At 45.8% G+C, this 23,396-nt stretch overlaps 2 long non-coding RNA genes across 3 annotated transcripts; one reads left to right on the forward strand and one right to left on the reverse strand.

The window, feature by feature from the left end:
- Positions 1-1,685: 1,685 nt before the first annotated feature.
- On the reverse strand, positions 1,686-11,535 carry LOC144336315 (uncharacterized). The gene is made up of 2 exons (XR_013407961.1): positions 11,441-11,535; positions 1,686-3,822 (listed from the first exon to the last, which is right to left on the reverse strand). It is a non-coding gene; the product is annotated as an uncharacterized LOC144336315 (long non-coding RNA).
- On the forward strand, positions 3,817-22,802 carry LOC144336311 (uncharacterized). Of its 2 annotated transcripts, XR_013407957.1 has the most exons (4): positions 3,817-13,681; positions 13,882-13,977; positions 15,073-15,216; positions 22,023-22,802. It is a non-coding gene; the product is annotated as an uncharacterized LOC144336311 (long non-coding RNA). The 2 variants fall into 2 exon arrangements; XR_013407956.1 differs by having other exon boundaries at positions 3,817-13,977.
- Positions 22,803-23,396: the final 594 nt, after the last annotated feature.

The following is a 23,396-nucleotide window of genomic DNA, read 5'->3' on the forward strand; positions in this document are numbered from 1 at the left end:
ACACTGCCGGCCTCAGCCTTCCAGTCCCAGTGGTTTCTTTCAGAGCTTTCACGGCAGTCCCCTGAACAAATACTTTTTTCCCAAGAGGCGTCCCCAGGCTGAAACAAGGGGAAGTAAATGTGACCCCACTGTACTGCCTCCCACAAGTCATTCTGCCTCCTTCATCCTGTCCTGGTCTTTGTCCTGTCCTGGTCTTCAGGGAGCCCCTGGGAGGGAAACCTGTGTCTGCAGTGGCCAGTGTCTAGCAGAGGTGGTGCCTCTATCCAAAGCCACGGCCCACTCTCCTGAGTGCTGAGTGAGCGCCAAACAAACCTTGGAGAACCTTCCTGTTTTCAGGTGCCCCAGGATCCCTGAGCACTGCTGCCCATCTAGCCTCCTGGAGGAAGCCCAGTCGGGGGCGGGTGGGGGAGGGGCAGTAGGGGAGTTAGCACCCTCTTGAGAAAAGCAGCAGCCAGGCAGCAAAGGAGAGAAGGATGCTGGATGTAGTCTGCTCAGCCCAGGTGCCTGGGGAGGGTCCTCAGTGTGTGCAGCGGAGTCTGGATGTCCCTGCAATGGGGCAGAGCCCCACACTGGGCAGAGCAGTGCTGGCTTGGTGAGGAGTCCTACCTGCCTCCACTGTTCCCTGAGTGCTGAGGGGCGTGTGGGCTTTGCCAGGATGGCTGAAGGAACAGAACAGGCCCTGTGGTGCACTTCTTTATCCCACTGGACCCGGCCCCTATGAGGCAGTGTGGCAGGTGAACCCCCTGAGGACACCCTCAGACCCCCTTCTCGTTTCTAGGGGCAGGAGACGTGCTGCAGCCTGACCCCAGGAACACTGGGATTCCTACCTGTCCTATCCCCCCTCCTGTCAGGGCAGCCAGCCCCAGCTGAGGGGAACCAGATGTGAGAGCCGGAAGCGCACCCTCACCCTCCCTTCCCAGCAGCTGGCTAGAAGGCCTCTCTTAAAAGGCCCGGGTACCTGGCCGTGGGGGGTGGGGAGGAAGGAAGGGAGTGGGAGAGAATTAGACAAAGGAAGCTCACCATAAAACCAGCAGCAGGTCTGTAATCACGAGAGCCCTTTGTTTAGAGCCGGTTTAAACAAGTTGTGATCCTTTGGAAGGGGAGGCCATAAACCGAGGGGGGAAATAAAAGTGTTTACAGCAAGGGAGACCCAGGTGCCGGGGGATTCGTTTGGCCAGGATCAATGTGGGAGCGGGGCCGGTGCGGCCTGGCCTGGCCTGGGCTTGGAGAATGGGCTTCCTCTTAGTACCGGACGGCTCCAACATCACAGACTCCAACCCGACCAGGGGCGGCCCTCCCCACCCACACCGGCGGTCGAGGGGCAATCTCACATTCCAACCTGGGGACATGGGGCAGGGAGCCCGGGTCTGCACCGTCAAGAGATGAATTGCCTGGGGCTGCAGAGCTTACAGTCAGCTTCTCTGCTTGTCTACAATTCCTTCAGAATAGACCTGAGGGAGTTACACTAATAAGAGGGTGTAATAAGAGGGTGTGAGGACAGTTGTTCCTCACAGACACACCTCTTAGTCCCCACTTATCAGGCTGCGAAAGCTAGGGTTACAGCTCGAGGGAGTAATCTGGTTATATCTGACATGTCCCCAGCCCTGAGCCCCCCACACCTACCACCATTTCTGTCCTCTGCTCTGTTTAGCAACGCTGAATACATAAACGTCACACAGTCAGTCAGTCATTCCGTAAGTTTAATGAGCACCTCTGGTAGGGCAGGCAACCAGGACGGGGCGACAGAGGTACAGGACACAGACTCTGTCCTGAAAGTAGGGCAGTTTGGGGATGACTAGCAATAACATTCTCGGGACATGTCAGCTGGCATATACTCATGTTTTTAACATAATACTCATGTTTTAATGCTCCCCAAGAATATATGTGTCAGTGCAACGTGATACCTTTGGAGAATGGCAGTACCAAGTAAAGCTAACATGGTCCTTGGAAGAATGTCGTGCCGATGTCCTCCCCACGTAATTTGTTGTTTGTGCTCATCAGGAAAGCCTGCCAGACTTTTCTGCAAAAATTCACACTAGGTCACACCCATACTAATAAGGAAAATGAATAGTCAGAGGCACGAGATGGATCAGGTCCCTCTTGCCCCTTAAGACATTTGTGTGGCTCTTTAGCTTGCAACATTTGTGGAAGTGGGGCAACTATGTGGGGGCCTCTTAAAGAGAAAAGTCCCCGTGAAAATGTCCCTTCTGACACTCATGTATTCAATTCTTGGATCAGCCTGGCCAGTTAAAGAGGTGAGCTTTGTTCTGTAATACTCAATATGTTTTCTTCATTAGAACAGTTCAGAAAATAAGCGGAGATGCCAGTTTTATCTTTAAAATGACTTCATTTCTTATAAATTGATTTCAAATACATTATTCTAGTCTAAGCCTGGCCACTCTGGTGACCTCCCTAGGACCATTTCCTTATTTGTAAAATAAGCATATTTATAATCTCTGCATTCCTGCTTAGTTAACAACAAGAGCAACAACAACAAAACCCAGATAAGATTCTAAGTAGCAAAGTGGCCTGATCATTTGCGCTGGTGGGAATCACATTCCTAATCACACAGTTAGGAAGCAGTTTGCGCCCTCCAGCATTTGGTAATATATATACCGTTTACTGGTGGGAGAGGCACTGGCCGCTCTGTCTCTTTCAGTGACTGATGCAAATTCTCTACTCTCCCAAAGCTCAGCTCCCTGGGGGAGAAGTCTGGAGACTGTGCACTGTGCACTGTGAGGTCCAAAAGGTGGCAGCAGGCTTTATCTCTGATGGCTGGCATCTTGCTGCCTTTGCTGAACCGGTTCCTGTGGGCCTCCCCATTGCTCTAAGGCAGGAGTGTGTGTCCTTCGACTGTGGTACTCAGCCACTGCACCAGGCGCCTCTCAGATGCAAAGCTGCTGGAGGAGGACCAACCCTTGATACGGGGGTGCTGGAAAGGGAAGAGGGTGGTCCCTTTAAACGATACAGAAGCGGGGAAGGGAAGTGCTGGGTAGAGGAGGGCGTGGTCCCTGGCTAAGGCTCCACCCTATGGACCTGGGTGAGGACAGGCGTTTCTGTTACATTTCCCAAGACCACCCTGGCCGACCTGCCACGCCCTCATCCTGGGCCTATAAAAACCCGCGATGCCAGCAGGCAGACACACAAGCAGCTGGACGTGGAGAGAAACACATCGATGAAAGAAAACAAGCGGCCGGACATCGAGAGACATCAAGGGGAGCATGCTGGCAGAAGAGCACTGGACAGATGCCGGCAGGCCGCAGGCCCTTGACCGGCGGACGGAGGCGGAGTTTGGACGGGGCAGTCTGAGGAGAGCCTGGACTGCCAAGTGGCCCAACTCCACAAGGAAAACCATCTCCCTTCTGGCTCCTCCCTTTGACGAGAGCTACTTTTACTCAATAAAACCTTGCACTCATTCTCCAGGCTCACGTGTGATCCAGTTCTTCCAGTACACCAAGGCAGGAAACCCCGGGATACAGAAATACAGAAATATGGAAGGGCATCTAACTGAGCTAACACAAGCTGCCTGCAGACAGCTAAACTTTTACAAGAGCACCGTGTAACACATGCCCACGGAGGCGTCAGGAGCTGTCAACATTCACCCCTAGGCACTGCTGTGGGGTTGGAGCCTCACAACCTGCCCGTCTTCTAGAGGTTTGAGCAGCTGGGCACTGAAAAGGCGAGCCGCACCCTCCATCGCACGCCCTGCCAGGGGGACAGGGGAACTTTTCCGTTTCAGCATCAGGAGAGTCAGCTCAGCCAGCTCGGAAGATCCTGAGAGAAGCGAGTACACGGAGATCATGCTCTTGCGTCCTGAAGGATCTGTTTGGTGAGAGGAGAAAACAGTATAGAGAAAAGGCATGAACTTTCAAATCCGAGTCAGTTTTGAATCCCATCTCTGCAACTTAGTAATTGGACAATTTATTTAACATCTCTATACCTCAGTTTTCTCATCTGCAAAATGGGGATAATAAGTACCACCTCCCAGGATCTTGTTATGAGGATTACATGAGATGATGTCTATAAAACTTCCCGGCGTTATGAGTCCCTCCCTGCCTCCCTCCCTTCCTCCCTTCCTCCCTTCTTCTCTCCCTTTCTTCCTTTTTCCCTCCTCCCTTTCTTCCTGTGAAACAAAATTTAGCATCACTCCCCACATATTCTGAAAAATGAAATATAACAAAAATACTAAACCCTATAGATGAGCCCTTCCTGTGTATGAAACATTTCAAATTCCTTCATCAAAAGGAATGCAGTTTCACTGTCCCTATACATGGAATAGTGTTGGGGTGGTACTTCCGGTTCATGCACTGGAACAGACAATGGAGGTATAAAAATGAATGGAATGATCGATCGTTAAGCACAATGCAAAGGAACACAGAAGCAGATAATTTCAAAGGCATGATGGATTTTGGGGGAAGACGGTGGAGTGCCCTGCCTGACTTGGAGTAGGAGCTGGGAGAATGGGGTTCTGGTGTTACTCTTCCGGAGAAAGTGATGTCTTTTGTAGAAAACAAATTTCTGAACTTTCAAGATATGTCAACTAAGTATCAACAAAATTGATTTAGAAATGATTAGTGGTGGATTCAATAGGAATAAGGATTTGCTCTGTATAAGGTCTCCTGACAAACAGCTCCTGGGTGTCTACTCGTGAAACTGCACAGTTGTGCAGATACAATGTATAAAAATGAATAAGAAATGACCCGGGCGGGGCGCGGTGGCTCACGCCTGTAATCCCAGCACTTTGGGAGGCCAAGGCAGGCGGATCACGAGGTCAGGAGATGGAGACCATCCTGGCTAACACTGTGAAACCCCATCTCTACTAAAAATACAAAAAATTAGCTGGGCGTTGTGGCGGGCGCCTGTAGTCCCAGCTACTCGGGAGGCTGAGGCAGGAGAATGGTGTGAACCCGGGAGGCGGAGCTTGCAGTGAGCTGAGATCGCGCCACCGCACCCCAGCCTGGGCAACTGAGTGAGACTCTGTCAAAAAAAAAAAAAAGAAAGAAAGAAAGAAAGAAAGAAAGAGAGAGAGAGAGAGAGAGAGAGAGAGAGAGAGAGAAAGAAAGAAAGAAAGAAAGAAAGAAAGAAAGAAAGAAAGAAAGAAAGAAAGAAAGAAAGAAAGAAAGAAAGAAAGGACCCGTTCTCCAAGGAGCTTGCATTCTAATAAGCAAGTAAAAAACACTATGATCAGCATAGCTGATTCTTTGCTAGAAGTGCATAAAAAGTATATTGAAACTGAGTGGCTTCTCATTTGTAAAGTTCTAGTTTTCAGCCACTACATTACTTTAGGGGCCACTCTTTGCAGGTCTGTGTTCCTTTCTTGGCCCTGCATGTAGGTGGTTGGAACCTCAGAATTTGCTCTTGGCTGGGCAGCAACAGCCTATCTCTTTGTAAAGCGTTTTGCAGTAACGCTTATCAGAGAAGTGAGGCACTCATCTTACAGAATTCGCTGGGGAGTGGGTCCAGGCCAGGCAGTGCTGGGGAGGACTTTAGATAGGGCAAAGGAGATGCAGGATCAGAGGCATCTGGTCAAGTTGGCCACCTCCCCCGACTTCTGCATGCTGATTTCTTTTCTTAAGCCTCCTCCCAGAGTCCCAGCCTGATGGTGCTTGAGAGGTGGGCTCCAGATGGAAAGAGGGAAAGGAAACCCAATATTTAGTGAACATCTATTGCAAGCCAGGCACGATCCATTGAATGGTGACATGGGTTCTGGAGATGGGCACGGTCCCTCTTACAGTTCGGGGAGCTAGGGCTTGGAGAAACCTGTCCCAGGACCCAGTGAGCCTCGGAGCCAAGCCTGAGCTCCACCTGTGCACTCCACAGTCTTTGCACACCTGTGCTTCCTAAACCAGAACACTGCTACTCCTCACCATATGTGCTTAGTGGGGAGCTGGCAGATGAGCGCCAAATCTCAGTTACTTTCTCTTCATTACGGCACATGATATAAACTTCAGTTTTAAACTCTGTCAGATGTGAACATATGACGGAGTAGAACGCAACCTGTATGTGTGTGTTAAGGGTCAAGAGATCGAGGCCATCTGGGCCAACATGGTGAAACCCCATCTCAACTAAAAATGCAAAAATTAGCTGGGCGTGGTGGCGCTCGTCTGTAGTCCCAGTTACTCGGGAGGTTGAGGCAGGAGAATTGCTTGAACCCGGAAGGCGGAGGTTGCAGCGAATCGAGATCATGCCACTGTACTCCACCCTGGCGACAGAGTGAGACTCTGTCTCAAAAATAAAATAAAATAAAATAAAACAAAACATGATATTCAAAGACATTTGAAGTTTATTATCAGTCTGTACCCCGTTGTGCCCTTCCCTGCACCCAAAGTACCTGCATCATTCCATCTCCCTGGGAACTCTGAGTCAGAGCCCATTGATTCAGCCTGCCTTGTACATCACAGGATATGCACACATCTGCCGTGATTCACATGGAAAGTGCTTTGATTGAGTGCTGAATGCTGTGATGAGCATTAGAATACAACAGGGATTCAGAGGGCCAGAGGTCTGGAGGGCTGGCAAAGCCAGGGGAGCACCTCTCAGGAGAGGCGGGTGTGGCTGGGTGCAGAGGAGGGGTGACATTCTGAGAACCCTGAATCCTGGAGGTGGTACTCTGGTGTGTAGTGTGTGGACACCGGGAGGCTGGACAGTAAGGAGGACTGCTGGGGAGGAAATGAACTGCTAATGGCAAGATGGGGATCCATTTGTTAAAGGACATCAGTCTTGGGTTTGCTATGAGACTTTTGCTTGTGGGTTCGTGACACTTTGTGGTGCTGGAAGCAGGAGGTGGGCTGTCAGCACAGGAGAGACTGGAGGGAGGAGGCGGCTGGAAGTCTACAGACTTCTTTTTATTTATTTAATTATTCATTTTTGAGACAGGGTCTTGCTCTGTCACCCAGGCTGGAGTGCAGTGAAGTGATCACAGCTGATTGCAGCCTCGAAATCCTGGGTTCAAGCGATCGTCCCATCTCAGCCTCCTGAGTAGCTGGGACTACAGGTGCATGGCACTAAGCCCAGCTAATTTTTTTTGTATTTTTGGTAGAGACAGGGCCTTACTATGTTGCCCAGGCTGGTCTCAAACTCCAAGGCTCAAAGGATCCTCCTGCCTTGGCCTCCCCAAAGTGCTGAGATTACAGGCATAAGCCATCACGCCTGGCCTGCTTTTTCAATTTAGCCTAAATTCTGTGGCAGGCCATCTACTTGCTTCATTTTAGTCCCTAAGTCTCGTGCGATTGGTAACTGGCAGCACCACCAGTGTGCAAAGGGCTGAGGAGCTGGGGAGGAGGCGAGGGGTGAGGACTGCACCAGGTGCTAATGTCCACTTCCTGTGGCCTCGGACTGGCAGCTCCCCTCTGGCTCAGCTGTGTGTGGCCGTAGGAGGCTGCAGAGGGGTGGGCAGGCTGGGGCGCCCAGAGCCCACAGTCCGGTGCTCGAGTCTTTGAGACGCTACACAGCAACTTTTCTGAGTCTGATTTTCTGAAAACGTGTAATGTGCATGCTCCAGCTGCAGAAACATCAGCAACGACCCCCCTTCCCCCCCCCCCTTTTTTTTTTTAAAGGGAGAGAAAATAAAAGAAAAGGGATGTTCCCTTTCTGTGGGGTGGCTTGGAAATAGAGCTCAGAGCTATGGTCTCTTAAGATACATTAACAAACAGATGCTGGCGCATCTGAGCAGAAGAGTTCTGATTTCACTTTGGGTTCTCAGTGACACATTCTAAGGAGAAACAGACGCAGGGAGGAACAGGCAGAGGCACACAGCAGACGCTACACAGGCCTCGGGTTTGTGGAAAAGATGCCTGAACGCTGCTCTGTTGTGGGTACGTGCCCTGAGCCCTCCTCGCACAGACCAGGAGTCAGGGTGAGAGGCACAGGGAAGCAGGGAGAGAGAGAGAGGAGGGGAGCATGGGAAGCATGGGACAGGGAGAGGGAAGGTTTAGAGAGGGGGAAGGGAGAGTTGTAGGCGGGAATGGGTGGGATGCAGAGAGAGAAAGTGCAGATAAAAACAAAAATTGTCCTTTGGCATCTCTTTATTCTCCAGGCAAGTTTGACCTACTTTGTCTCCTCTGTCATCTGCTTTGGTATCTAAATAAGGCTTCCCAGCCACTGAGTTCAGATTACTATCCAGTTATTTGAAGATCTGTTATCTCCTGACAGGGAGATGCTAACTGTCTTCCCATTCTTCACACCCTGCCACACCTCACAGCCCTTGGCCCTCTCCTTTGCTTAACATACACTCATCTGTGTGAGGGCCAGGGACTTGCTGGGTGGCCGGGGAGCCTGCTGCCTCCAACCCACAGAAGCGTATGGACGATCCTGTTCCTGTTCCCAACCTCGTAGGCCCCAGCAATTACTACTGCCTGCCTTGCTGGAGTTATGGAGAGGCTAGATAGTCTTCAACAGAGAGCACAGCATAATGACCTCCATGTACCCATCCCCAACTCCAGTGCTCAGCTCATGGCCAAGTTTGTTTCCCCACCCCTACTCTTTTGAAATACATTTTATTCAAAATATATTTTATTATTAATTATATCCCATATAGCTCATCACTGATAAATATTTTGATAAGTATTTCTAAATGCTAAAACTCTAAAAAATATAACCACAGTATTATCTCATCTAAAACATTAACAATAACCCCTCAATATCATTCAATTATCCAGTCAATGTTCGCATTTCTTTAATTGTCTATTGCTTATTAATTATTTTAAAGTTTCCTTGTTTGAATTGGGATCCATAGAAGGTCTGTGCATTGGGATATGTCTCTTGACTATCTTTTATTCTGTGTAGATACCCGCCCCCCCCACCCCTCAGAAACTGAATTGTTTCCCCTGTAGACTGCCTATAGGATAAGTTTTGCTGCTGAAATTCCTCTAGGGGTCTTTAATGGGTGCTCTATTCCTTGTATTCCCAGAACTAGAGGCTTGGTCAGGTGTGTGTCTGCAAGATTGCTTCATGGGTGGTGTGTGTCCTTACTGGGAAGTACACAATGACTATTTGTCTCCCCTTGTGTAATGTTACTAGCTATTGTCGGGCATTGCCTAGGGCCATTCATTTATTTGGATTGCAAAATGATGATATTCTAATTCTTTCTTTTCTTTTCTTTTGAGACAAAATCTCACTCTGTCGCCCAGGCTGGAGTGCAGTGGTGCCATCTCCACTCACTGTAACCTTCAAGCAATTCTTGTGCCTCAGCCTCCCAAGTAGCTGGGATTACAGGCACCCACTACCAGGCCCAGCTAATTTTTGAATTTTCAGTAGAGACAGGGTTTCACTATGATGGCCAGACAGGTCTTGAACTCCTAACCTCAAGTGATCTGCCCATCTCAGCCTCCCACGGTGCTGGGATTACAAGCACGAGCCACCACATCCGGCCTTCTAATTCTAGCAATCCTTCTTTATCTATTAGCAATGCTGTATATTATAAAGCAAAGCTTCCCTCATCAACTCTTTGGTTACCCTGAGGTCCAGATCTTATAGAAAATAAAGGACAAATGCCTGATTTTTTCCCCTTGATTTACCAGTTCAAAAATAAAGATTTGATTCCTTAAAATCATCCAAAGGTACCAGATAAGCTGCTGTCATGTTGTGGTGGTGTTTATATTACTGTGAACTTGGGGACTTAAACATATTTGACCTGTTTCAATCCACTGTAATTTTCATCCTTATTAAAAATGTTTGGCCGGGCATGGTGACACACGCCTGTAATCCCAGCACTTTGGGAGGCCGAGGCGGGCAGATCATTTGAGATCAGCAGTTTGAGACCAGCCTGACCAACATGGTGAAACCCTGTCTCTAATAAAAATGCAAAAATTAGCCGGGTGTGGTGGCATGCGCCTGTAATCCAAGCTACTCAGGAGGCTGAGGCTGGAGAATCGCTTGAACCCAGGAGGCGGAGGTAGCAGTGAGCCGAGAAAGCACCACTGCACTCCAGCCTGGGCGACAGAGCGAGACTCCATCTCAAAAAAAATGTTTACATTGTCTTCTTTGGCCTCTTCAAGCTTGGCTCCAAGTCTTGTTTTTTTTTTTTCTGTTTTTTGTTTTTGTTTTTTTGAGATGGAGTCTTGCTCTGTCACCAGGCTGGAGTGCAGTGGTGCAGTGGCACAATCTTGACTAACTGCAACCTCCACCTTCTGGGTTCAAGCAATTCTCCTGCCTCAGCCTCCCCAGTAGCTAATCTACTGTAGCGCCACCACGCCCTGGTAATTTTTGTATTTTTTTAGCAGAGATGAGGTTCCACCATGCTGTGTCAGGATGGCTTGGCTCCAAGTCTTTTGGTGCCACCGGAATAGCCTTGAGAGCTTGCTTGCTTTCTGGTGTGAGAAAATATGGTACTTTTTCTGCCCCAGACATGCAATGGGCTGTTTCTCCAAGGACTCCTGGTTGTGTTTCATGGGAAATGCTGCGTAGGGATCATGATCTGGGTACCGGGAGTGTTAATGATCCCCAGGGGGATCATGGTTTCTAGGCCTTTTCTGTGAACACATGTAGAAAATATGTGTACTTTATTAAAGATAGAACTCCCCATAAAGTATTATTTTGATACTTCAGTGTAAACCCAGTATTACAAGGACTGTACTTCATCAATCTTACACCCTATCTCCTCACAACCATAGAGAAAAGTTCTCAGAGACGCGAGCACAATTACTCATTTGATTTGCTCCACAAATACACAGACAACAGTCTCAGAACAACAATATCAATGTGCCCATCAGCAACATGACTGAAAACCATGGAAGGCTCTGTTTGCAGCTCTTTTTGTCCTTAGGGTTAGATCGAGACCATCCTGGCCAACATGGTGAAACTCTTCTCTGCTAAAAATACAAAAATACTAAATTTAATTTTAAATACTAAAATTAGCCAGGCGTGGTGAGGTGCACCTGTAATCCTAGCTATTCAGGAGGCTGAGGCAGGAGAATTGCTTCAACCTGGGAGGCAGAGGTTGCAGTGAGCCGAGATGGTGCCACTGCACTCCAGCCTGGTGACAGAGTGAGACTCTGCCTCAAAAAAGAAAAAAAAAGATATTAAGAAAATGTAGATGCTTTAACTAATATATTTGTTATAAATCAAGACTAAGCACTTAGCTTAAGTAAAATAAATATTCAACAGGTAATCCATTGCAGTCTACCTGATTTCAGGACTTATTAAGTAGTCACAATTATCAAGAGTAGGTGGTATCGGTGGAGGGATAGACATCCAGATCAATGGAACAAAATAGAGAACCCAAAGATAGACTCATATGAATATGCACAACTAATTTTTGAAAAAGATGCAGTGGAGGAAGGAAGGATCCCCTTTTCAAAAAGAACCTAACCTGATCCTCACACCTTAATACAAAAATTAACTTTAAATGAGTGACATACAGAAATGTAAAATGTAGAACTGTGAAATTTTTAGAATGGCTAAAATTAAAAACAGTGACAAAATCAGACATAGTAGCTCATACCTGTAACCCCAGAACTGTGGGAGGCTGAGACGGGAAGATGACTTTAGTCTAGCAGTTTACGACCAGCCTGGGCAACACAGCGAGACCCCATCTCTACAAAAAAAAGAAAAGTACAAAAATTAGCTGGCCATAGTGGCCGGTGCCTATAGTCCCAGCTACTCAGGAGGCTGAGATTGGAGAATTGCTTGAGTCCAGGAGTTTGAGGCTGCAGTAAGCTGTGATTTCACCGCTGCGCTTCAGCCTGGGCAACAAGAGAGACTGTCTCAAAAAATAAATTAACGAACTAACTAACTAACTAAATGAATGAATAAATGTGGCAGCACCAAATGCTGGCAAACATGCAGAGGAGCTGGATCACTTACACACTGCTGAGGGCATGTAAAACGATGTCACCAGTGTAGGAAACATTTTGGCAGTTTCTTTAAAAACTAAATATGCAATTACTGCATGATCCAGCAATTGCACTCCTGGACATTTATCCCAGAACAAGGAAGATTTATGTCCACAGAAAAACTGGTACACAAATGTTTATAGCAGCTTTGTTCTTAATAACAAAAATTTGCAACCAACATTGATGCCCTTCAGTGGGCGAATGTGTGAGGTTGTGGAACATCTAGACCATGGAATAACAGCAACAAAAAGGAATAGACAGTGAACACACACAACAACGTGCATGAGTCTTCTGGGAATTGTGCTGACTGAAAGAAACCAATCCTAGAAGGTTATATACTATCGGATTCCACTCACATTACGTTCTTGAAATTATAGAAATGGAGAACAGATTAGTGGTTGCTAGAACTTAAGTAGTGGTGGGGACTGGTGGGAAGTGGTATTAATAAAAAGGGCTGCTTTTGGTAAACAACTTAGCTTGCCTATTTGTCATTTTCCCGACTTCACTGGATTTCTACAGTTTATTCTTTGAACACGTGTGTCTTTGATCAAAGGCTAATTTAAGGCTTTGGTCTTAGAAGGCCTGATGAGCAGACTGAGGAAAATTCCTGTTGTCGTCCAAAGGTTCAGGTCAGCCATAATCTTCACAATTAAGGTCTAGAGCAATGAGCAATACGTACACGTGAACATTTTCATGTGTTTCTGTCTTTAATTAATTTTTTTTTAGAAATGAGGTCTTGGTATGTTTCTCAGGCTGATGTCTTTCTAATGCAAGAGTTCTGATTTTTTTGGTCTTCGGACCTCTTTACACGGCCAAAGAGCTTTTGTTTGTGTGGGTTATACATCTACTCCTATTTACCATGAACAGAGGAACGTAAAAATAATGATTTGAGACTGGCGTGGTGACTCACACCTGTAATCCCAGCACTTTCGGAGGCCAAGGCGGGTGGATCAGTTGAGGTCAGGAGTTCGAGACCAGCCTGGGCAACATGGCGAAACCCCGTCTCTATTAAAAGTACAAAAATTAGCTGGGTGTGGTGGCGCACGTCTGTAATCCCAGCTACTCAGGAGGCTGAGGCACAAGAATCGCTTGAACCCTGGAGGCCGAGGTTGCAGTGAGCCAAGATTGTGCCACTCCACTGCAGCCTGCGTGATAGTGAGAGAAAAAAATAAAACTGATTTGTTAATTCACTTAAAATAACAGTAGTAAATCCTTTACATGTCAACATACATATTCTTATCAAAAATAATTATAGTTTTCAAAACAAAACATTAAGTGGAAAGAGTAGCATTGCTTTTCATTTTTGCAAATCTCTTTTTTTTTTTTTTTTTTTGAGACGGAGTCTTGCTCTGCCGCCCAGGCTGGGGTGCAGTGGCCGGATCTCAGCTCACTGCAAGCTCCGCCTCCCGGGTTTACGCCATTCTCCTGCCTCAGCCTCCCGAGTAGCTGGGACTACAGGCGCCCGCCACCTCACCCGGCTACTTTTTTGTATTTTTTAGTAGAGACGGGGTTTCACCGTGTTAGCCAGGATGGTCTCGATCTCCTGACCTCGTGATCCGCCCGTCTCGGCCTCCCAAAGTGCTGGGATTACAGGCTTGAGCCACCGCGCCCGGCCGCAAATCTCTTTAGTGTCTTGCTTTGTAGTTTGCAAATCCCTTTAACAGCTGGCTCTCACGTGTGTTTCCATTTGTTGTAATAGGCTGTTGAGCTGCAGGATATTAAGAACACCTAGCATCACTAGATACGCTGCTGGGAAAGGGAGAAGCCTGGGGACCTCTGAAAGCGTCTTGGGTCTCCCAGGGATCCTTGGACCACACTTTGAGAATGGCTGATCTAGCGGATTTCCTCAGGTTTGGTTTAATCTTCTTTCCTCTAGGTTGCAGTAGATATGCAAAGCTGGACTTTTTTATTCTAGTCTTTGGGCAATGCGGTCTTTTTAAAAAATTTGGGGAATAGTCAACTGAAAATGGGATAATGAGGGAACAGAGCGTCTCCAGAAGGCTTTTCTTCGGAGGAGGCGGTGAAGTTTTCTTTTTTTCTTATAAACAAGACTCTGAAGACAAGGTCTGCCTGCGCTCAGGAGGCTCCAGCATTTGGCGGGACTGAACAATGCTCTGAAACTAGCCCGGCCGCGGAGGACGCCCAGGTGATCCAGTCCTGGGAAAACGGGGAGTTTTAAGCAGCTGTGTAAAAGTAGCGTCTATCATGGCTTTCCTTTTAACGAGATTAGTCTTGCTTTTCCCCTCCTCTTTATTTCACTGTCTGCGGGCCACCTCTTGGCTCTCATGGTAATGTGATTAGCTGGCCTGTGGCCCACACCGAAACCACTGTCACAAAGATCTCTGCTTACTTGAGTGCACCTCACTCCTGAATGCAACATCTTGTGTTTATAGTCGCAGGGGGTATTGTTAACTCTGGGATTCAAATAGAATGGGATATTTACGACACCCTCCTACCTCCCCCACCACCATAAAAGTTGATTCAGGGAGACATTTAGGGAAGAAATAGACAGAAGACAGATGTGTTGCCTTCCCCAGATGCTGAGGAGCCTCAATTGTTCTGCTTATGTAATGACTTTTTATGGCTGCTTGCAAATGCCTCTTTTGACTTTTAAAAAGGTGCCAAAGTCAAATATAGGTAGTTACTGAGAACGTTTTAGTAATCTCACCGGACACTCCAGCTAGCTCAAAACCCTCCATCAGAGGATATATAATAAGCATACATCCCTTTCCCACTTCATGGATATAACTGTGGTTTCCTCCTGTTTATATTTAAGACTGTGTGTGTAGCTACAAAAAGCGATAGCATCTTACTTGGACAATGAACGTTTTTCCATAAATCCTTAATGGTTCAATAATTGTTTTAAAGGCAATTTATATAATTACAGCAAGAAGAAAATGAAATTAATGGAGATTGGGGACCTCTACTTATTTTCTTTTAATGCAAATCAATACATCCAGTTATCTCTGAAGGACAAATTTGATTTCAGTGATTTTGATAATTTAGGTTAAATTGAACAGGAAAATGTCCAGGACAGTGAGAGTTTTCCTGTCCACAATGCTGTATTTTCATCGGCTTTTGGCCTCTCACTTTAGAGACGTTCTGCTCAAACACTCTCCCACTAGATGTGATCCCAGCACACGGGTCAGCATTGTGCACCTCAGCCTTGACTTGGGAGGGATGTGTAGGAGGGTACTGGGTGCTCCACAGACCTGCGTCCATCGTTACTTCTCTCCTTCAGAGCCTGCAGCTGAGAAGCAAAGCCATAACTGAGAGAAAAATGGCAAGACGGGGCAGAGTGCTGGAGAACACGCTTCCCAAGAACAGAGATCACTGTCCGCCTGTGAGCCCAGTGCAAATGTCTTCTCACCTTTGAACAGTAATGGTAAATGTTTAACAACTAGCTCTTTGGGGAGAAAAAGAATAAGCCCTGCTTTGTCGTGTTTGCCATTCCTGTGGTGTAAACGTTCCCCCGTGGCTGATTTCAAGCCACCACCGTGACGTTGCTGAACCTGGGGTTGGGAAGAGATGTGGGCACTGGTTCTCTGCATACACTTCTGCTTTTTTCTGCTTAAATCATGGGTTTGATGCCTACACGCTTGTTCTTTCAGGGAGACTGTAAGCATGGTGAAGGCAAAGGGAGTGTCCTCTAGTCCCTGCATCATTCACAGTGCCAGGCACAGTGCCCCAGAATACAAAGTCCCCCATAAATTGTCACTCAATTGCATCACTATACTACTTTTATCGTTGCAGTTGTTAGTATTGTTAGTTAATATTTATTGACTAAAATTTACTTTTGTTTATTTGTTGGTTTTTGAGGCAAGAGTCTCACTCTGTTGCCCAGACTGGAGTGCACTGGTGCGATCTCTGCTCACCTCAACCTCTGCCTCCTGGGTTCAAGCGATTCTCATGCCTCAGCCATCTGAACAGCTGGGATTACAGGTGTATGCCATCATGCCAGGGTCATTTTTTTTTTTTTTTTTTTGTATTTTTAATAGAGACAGAGTTTCGCCATGTTGGCCAGGCTGGTGTTGAATTCCTGACCTCAAGTAATCCACCGACCTTGACCTAACAAAGTGTTGGGATTACAGGCTTGAGCCACTGTACCCAGGCTAAAATGTATTCTTATAAGAGCTTCACTTGTATTATTTCATTTGGTGATGACAACATAAGCATGTATTAGAGAGAATTAATATGTTGGTTGAAAGAATTGAAGAGTTGCTATCAGAGTTGTCCTCATTCGATGTCTGGAAACCAGGAAAGAATGTTTATTTATGTTCTCACCTCGTCTCCTTTTGCTCTTCCCTGCTTCCCAGAGCACTTCTTCCTCCCTGTTCTCTTTCCTCTTCCCACCCATTGCTTGTCCTCTGTTTTTAATTTTTGTGTATATACAAATATTTGCAAATAATTCTCAATCATTCGAGTGAAAACATTTTTCTTTATTCCACTTACAATGATCAACATCATCCCCTTGCAAAAACAAATCTTTTGTGTGTTTCCCTTATCAAGTAGTTAGGGGAATCCAAATATCTTCTCAAATCAAACCTTATAACCCTCCTGACGTTGCAGCCCCAGAACGCCAGACAAAGCGTGAGCCAGAAAGGGCAGATGACAGGACCATGTTTTTTTCAGGCCTTTGCCAACCTGTGAAGGTTCTCTGGACAGTGCTCTGAAGGGGACTCGAAGGTTCAGTGACCCAGGAGCCCAGAGACTTGAGTATCATTTCAGCTCAACTACAGAATTACGTAACTTTGGGCAAATCATTTCCCCCATATTCATTCAACATTGGAAAAACTTCCATGTTCTAATTTATGTATCAATCACTTGGGAATAACAACACATTTTCTTATAGGTCTTCTTCCTTTCGTCGAGTTCAAATATATGAGTTTGTGCTTTAAAAGCATGAGGTGCAGCATATGCCCACGTCCACAGAATGTGAGAGCCTCATATTAGATATTGTACACACATTGAGATGAAGTATTATTCTTTGCACTTTAGACAAGAAAGTGTAAAATATATGGCTGATATAGACATATAGGTATTTTACTATACTGATCCAAACTTGTAAAATACTTCTCATTAGCATCGAGAGTATTTATTAAAAATCCAGTTTTCACTTTCGTGGTGTGCTGGGCCCAGCAGCAAAGGTGACAGTTTGTCTTTGAGTACAGTGAGGAGCCATGTGGCCAAAAGTGGAAACGCATTTGGCTGAACCTATGACTAATGTCCTAGGAGATGCTGTCAGTGCCAGCTCCTGTAGGTGACTACATTGCCCCACATTTCTGGATTGGGCAAATGTGACAGAAATGTCCAGTTTCTATTAAAGTTTTGTCCTGTGCTTTTGTCAATTTAGGCTGATGTTGCTATAACATCTAACTTTATCCTCAGATATTGAAATTTGGTCAATATATAGATGGGACTATTTAAACAAGATTTTTATTTCAACTACTTTAGTCACCTGCCCATATGTATTTTTGGCATACATCCAGAGAATCATTTTCTACTTTGGGTTAAGCACTATTTAAGCACTATGAATGATGTTCTAGATTCACAGCTAGTCTCCTCAAAATGCTGCTGTGAGAGCTGTCATTTTATTCAGGAAGGAGGTCTGGGAAGGGGTCACGTCTCATCCTCCTCATCCACTAGTCTCAGGACTTCTAGTTTTTAAGACAAATGTACTCATTGTGGCCCAACAGGAGACACCTGCCTAAGCTCGTAAAAGAGTCTCGTTCAAACAACCAGTTTTATATTCTTGGGCCATTGGAGACCTCTGCCCCCACCTGGGCTGGTGCAGGGATGAAGGACTGAAGCATATTCCAGATAAAGCATGTTCACATGTCTTGTCTTACTGGGCTCACAGCCTCTCCAGAAACAGGGGAGAAGTGACTGTCCTGTTAGGATACCCATAAAACACACATGGGTAGGGAGGTGCAGAGGAAGCAGACCCCAGAAAGCAGGATTCAGTGAGCCACTGGGAGGTGTAGGCAAATCACAAAACCCATCAGTCCATTGCTCCCTGCCCCCTGGTCACTACCAAAATGAGTCAAGTTGAGAGCTAGGCTTACTGGAAACAAAGGAACATTTAAAACTCATCAAGGAAGCCCAGCCGGCAAGAAATGCAGAAGCAGCTCAAAAACCAAAATGCATTTCCTATTAAAAGACCTTTTCATTAAAGCAGTTGTGTCAAGGCGCCATCTGGGCACAAAGACACGAATCTATTTGGAAGTACACGAAGGCTATCAGTGTCGACGTTATTCAGACTGTAAGTGATAGTTCCATTCCTGCCAGTGCTGTCTGCATTCTTCCTAAAGCAAACTGGTGGATCTCAAAATGTTGCCATTTTCCCTGACTTAAAGAAAGGAAGTTAGGCCTCTGCCCACTTTGTTCAGGCTTCTTAAGTCAAGAATTGTTTGTTTGTTTGTTGTTCAACTTATTAAATATTATTGAATAGATGGTGCTTATTTAAATATATTTTTTCTGTAGCGTTTTCCAAAGGGCAGATTTTAGCACTCAAAACTTCAAGATGGCTTCCAAATTTATAAGCATTTTTTCTCACAAGGAGATCCCAGATGAGAGCTCCTCTGAGAAAAGAATAGTTTCAAAGTCTATATGAATTGGAACCTGGGACAGGTCAGAAACAGCCCTTAATGGAAGCAGGGCAAGGAAACAGGGCCCATCCACCTCCAGCACCCTCACTCATTCCAACAAAGCAAAAGATGGAGGGAATATTTTGGCTTATTTCTAAATGAATGGATCCTTTTTGAAAGAAATTCAGATCCATTGTCATTAAAAATCAGATAACATGGGCCAGGCACAGTGGCTCATGCCTGTAATCCCAGCATTTTGGGAAGCTGAGGCAGGTGGGTCACCTGAGGTCAGGAGTTTGAGACCAGCCTGGCCAATATGGTAAAACCCCGTCTCTACTAAAAATACAGAAATTACCCAGGTGTTGACAGGTGAAGATAGCTGGACTTCCTGGGTCAAGTGGGGACTTGGAGAACTTTTCTGTCTTACAAAAGGATTGTAAAATGCACCAATCAGCATTCTATAGCTAGGACTGTAAAACACACAAATCAGCGCTCTGTAGCTAGCTAGAGGTTTGTAAAATGCACCAATCAGTGCTCTGTAAAAACGCATCAATCGGTGCTCTTCAGCTAGCTAGAGGTTTGTAAAATAAACCAATCAACACTCTGTAAAATGGACCAATCAGCACTCTGTAAAATGGACCATTCAGCACTCTGTAAAATGGACCAATCAGCACGCTGTAAAATGGGCCAATGAGCAGGATGTGGGCAGGGACAAATAAGGGCATAAAAGCAGGCCAGCCACCTTCAGTCCGTGGCAGCAATCAGTTCTGGGCGTGTTGTTTCTTGTAGAAGCTTTGTTCTTTTGCTCTTCACAATAAATCTTGCTGCTGCTTACTCTTTGGGGCCCCGTCACTTTTAAGATCTGTAACACTTGTTGCCTCCATAGCTTCATTCTTGAAGTCAGCAATATCAGGAACCCACCAGAAGGAAGAAACTCCAACTCTGGACACAGTGTGGTGGTGGATACCTGTAATCCCAGCTATTTGGGAGGCTGAGGCAGGAGAATTGCTTGAGAATTGGTTGAACTCGGGAGGTGGAGATTGCAGTGAGCCAAGATCAAGCCATTGCTCTCCGGCCTGGATGACAGAGCAAGACCCCGTCTCAAAAACAAAAAACATGAAAAGAAAAAACTTTTAAAATTCACATTTGGCCAATAAAAGGACTAATACAGTTACTCACATGGAGGAAAAAAGCATTTTTAGTCATTGGATCGGTATTATAAAATGTGTGAATCATGTATACATGTCCTTGGAAATGTCCTTTGGTATTGCGATTCGAGTTTTATGATCTGCTTATAATTAAAGTTTCCAGTTAAGTTTTTAAGGGAGAGAAAATGAAACACTCCCAAAGCCAACAGCTTGTTTCTCAGGACATAGCCCGTGGCAGAGTTTTATGACTGCACTAGGCTTTTAGTCACTGGCTAGCACTTCCTTCCTAATTCTCAAAATGCTTCCAGCACTTCCTCTTTATGGTGGGGCTGGGCTTCCGGCACCTCCAGAAGTGCAGACTTGCCCATCCCATCTTGGCTGTAGACAGACTGCTCGGCCCAGAGCGGGGCACTGGCAGTGGCTGTGACAAGGGGAGTAGGAATGGGAAACACAAGGAAAAAACAGACTTTCCTAAACCACTGCTGCACTCAATGTTGTGCCGAGGCTGGCTGGCATAGGCTGGCGAGCATCTTCACGAATCTGTTATATTTAATAACTTCCCAGTTATTAAATATAGCCACTATGGATAATTAAGTTTTATAAAGGTACGCTGAAATAAGGTGTATAAAAAACAAAGGTAAAAATGCTCAAAGCTCATTACTTCCTAATTTTTTTGCTTCATTGTATTACGGTTTACGTTCTTGAGATTACTTAGGCTACTGAAGGTGTATGGTAGGAATACTATAGAAAGGTGTATTACTGTGACTCTTTCCCCAACTCTGCGGTCAGTGATGCCCGTCAGTAGATTGAAATCGGCCATGGTGGGAATGTTTACCAGAACAAGGGCAAACACCACAAGCCAGGGCTTCATTGTTTAGTTGATTGCCAGAACTTAAGAAAGTGATGGAGAAAATGTTAATGATGCAGATTAAACTTGCAACTGTGTAATGTGCATAGCCATTAAATTGCAAATTGCTTAAACATTGAAAATACTTTCTTCTAGCTTTTGAAAATACTATCTGATTTGACAAAACAGTCACATCATTGATAAAGGACTGAAATTTTGACATAGTCTTTGTTATTTCACAATTTTTTGTTGTTGTTTGAGAAGAGATTTGCTCTTATTGCCCAGGCTGGAGTGCAATGGCATGATCTCGGCTCACTGCAACCTCAGCCTCCCAGGTTCAAAGAATTCTCCTGCCTTAGCCTCTCAAGTAGCTGAGATTATGGTTGCCCGCCACCACACCTGGCTTTTTTTTTTTTTTTTTTTTTTGACTAGTCAAGTGCAGGAGTGAGGAGGAGGAAAGTGTAGAATAAAGAGTTGGATCTGTAACTAACTATGAACCATCAGTTGAGATAACTCACTACTTTCAGACCAGCCACTTTTGTCTTACTCTTAAACAAAATGACAACTAACATTTATGTTGGAACTACACTTGTTCATCAATTGCAACTACAGTTTGGCTATGGATACAAGATTCAACAAAAATCAACTGCAAGCATTTAGTGACAGTCGGTTATATGGGATTTATGATTAAGAGTATTATATATTTAATTGTATATTTATTTGTAAGTTGCACATCGCACATCTGTATCAACATTTATAATAAACATATATTAAACATGCACACACAGACACACTTTTTACCCCTGAAAGCTGGCTGCAAACACCTGTACTAGCACACCACTGCATACACTGGTGTAATGTAATTCCAGACTTCTGGGACTGGAGCCTGCCAAACTTTTTTGACAGCACCCTACTTTGACAAGCCAGAAACCTCATGGCCTACCTCCCTCATTCACTTTCCATATGGCATAGGAAAAGGGATCCCCACATACATCTCGCAGAGTCATAAACATTTTTTATTTAGAAATAGCAGCACGGGTGCTTCGTATTTGAACCCAGTGCGTTTATGTGTTCAAGTGTAGTTACCAGAACAGCATAGGCAGATGCTAGAATATACCATCGCACACTAACCAAACAACCCACAGTGAACTAAGTTGGCAATAAAGACACAAAACCAACTGTAAGTTGTAATTCAAAAGCAAGAAAAAGGCCGGGCGCAGTGGCTCATGCCTGTAATCCCAGCACTTTGGGAGGCCGAGACGGGCGGATCACGAGGTCAGGAGATCGAGACCATCCTGGCTAACACGGTGAAACCCCGTCTCTACTAAAAATACAAAAAAAAACTAGCCGGGCATGGTGGCGGGCGCCTGTAGTCCCAGCTACTTGGGAGGCTGAGGCAAGAGAATGGCGAGAACCCCGGAGGCGGAGCTTGCAGTGAGGCAAGATTGCGCCACTGCACTCCAGCCTGGGCAACTGAGCAAGACTCTGTCTCAAAAAACAAACAAACAAACAAACAAAAAACAAAACAAAAGCAAGAAAAGCAGCAATTGTAAAGCATGACAACCTCAAGACAGCACTAATAGCACAGTGTTCCTCTTCCAAACTCCAGGAATTCCTACTATGCTGCATGTGTGGGCCACAGAGCCTTAAGCCTTGCACAGCGTCCAGACCTCTGGGAAGGAACTGAAGTTAAACTCTTGGTAAATGCTAGTTCTGTGCTAGTTTTAGTGTGTGAATAATAAACTGTACCGACTCCTAATGACTCACTCCTTAGGTCACAAATAATGAGGCTTTTATAAAAATGAAAGTGTCTGGAACTGCCTGTCATTGACACAGTAGACATGCAAAAAGAACCTGAGTGGTTGTATCAGTCATCTGCCTAGCAGGAGGCAGGCTGGGCGTTGGGTTAGCAGTACTGGCTCTAGAGAATTCTACCGCATCCCTGATACCTTACACAGAACAGCTGTCTTCCTGGCTCGGGCTTCACTAAGGTCATTTCCAATCACCACCAACCTTGATTTCAACTTTGGAGTCAATGCAATCCTTGTGCTAAATGAGATCCTTGCTGGTAGTTACTGGCACTGTCTAGCATATTTGTGGAAGCATTAACTCCTTGAGATAGTCAGTTAGTTGCTGCTGGAGCTACTAAGCCCACGACAGAATTTCTGCAGTCAGCTCTAGGCAGGCCCACCTCCTGCCACACTGCTCTCTAGGCACATGGAGGGGTTTCCCTCACCACCAGTTTACTCCTGGGGCCTAGCTCGGTCTCAGGCAGGGCAGCGCTCGGGAAGATAGCCACACATCACTGCACTCGAGGCTGCCTCTGGTCTGGAAATTGCGGGTCTGCTCCACTGTGTGCTGTAAAGAGCTTATCTTTCTGTTTATTTGTTTCTCCACATCGAAACAGCATTGGCGGAGGGACAGAGCCAGCACCGGGACTGACCAGGAGCTGCTCCTCCTTCGCCTCAGTTTAGAGTTGATTTGGAGGTTAAAGATTACACTTTTTGAGAAAGGTAGTAAAACATTAATTATGGGTAAAGTTCTTTCTCTCTTGCGCCATAGATTAACTGGCTGATTCTGTTTGCTCTATAAAGTGAACCATATTTGCTAAGGGTAATTTGAAATCAGCAGTGCAAATGGCCCCCTGACTTCCTCCTGCTGTTGGGCACTGTGTTGGGGTGAGCGCTGCAGGGCTCATGGTCATCAGGTCCCCCCAGGGGGACAAATGCCGCATATCTTTTGAGAACCACTGGATTACTGAGGTGTTAGCAGTCCCATGGACTTCTCAGAGGCTGTCCCTCATCAGGAAATGTGCCATCTAAGGCATGCACATCAGTTCACAGTGATGCACAGTAAAACCGAAAGCCAGGGGTCTGATTAACTTGCATCATTGAAGGCTCTGATTTTATTCCCGTCCTGGATGACCTGGGAGCATGCTTCAGATTGTGCATCTAGGGCGTGATGGGTTTATTTGGTCGTCGCT

Source organism: Macaca mulatta, chromosome 17 (genome assembly GCF_049350105.2).
Source record: "Macaca mulatta isolate MMU2019108-1 chromosome 17, T2T-MMU8v2.0, whole genome shotgun sequence".
NCBI classification, from domain to species: Eukaryota; Metazoa; Chordata; class Mammalia; order Primates; family Cercopithecidae; genus Macaca; species Macaca mulatta.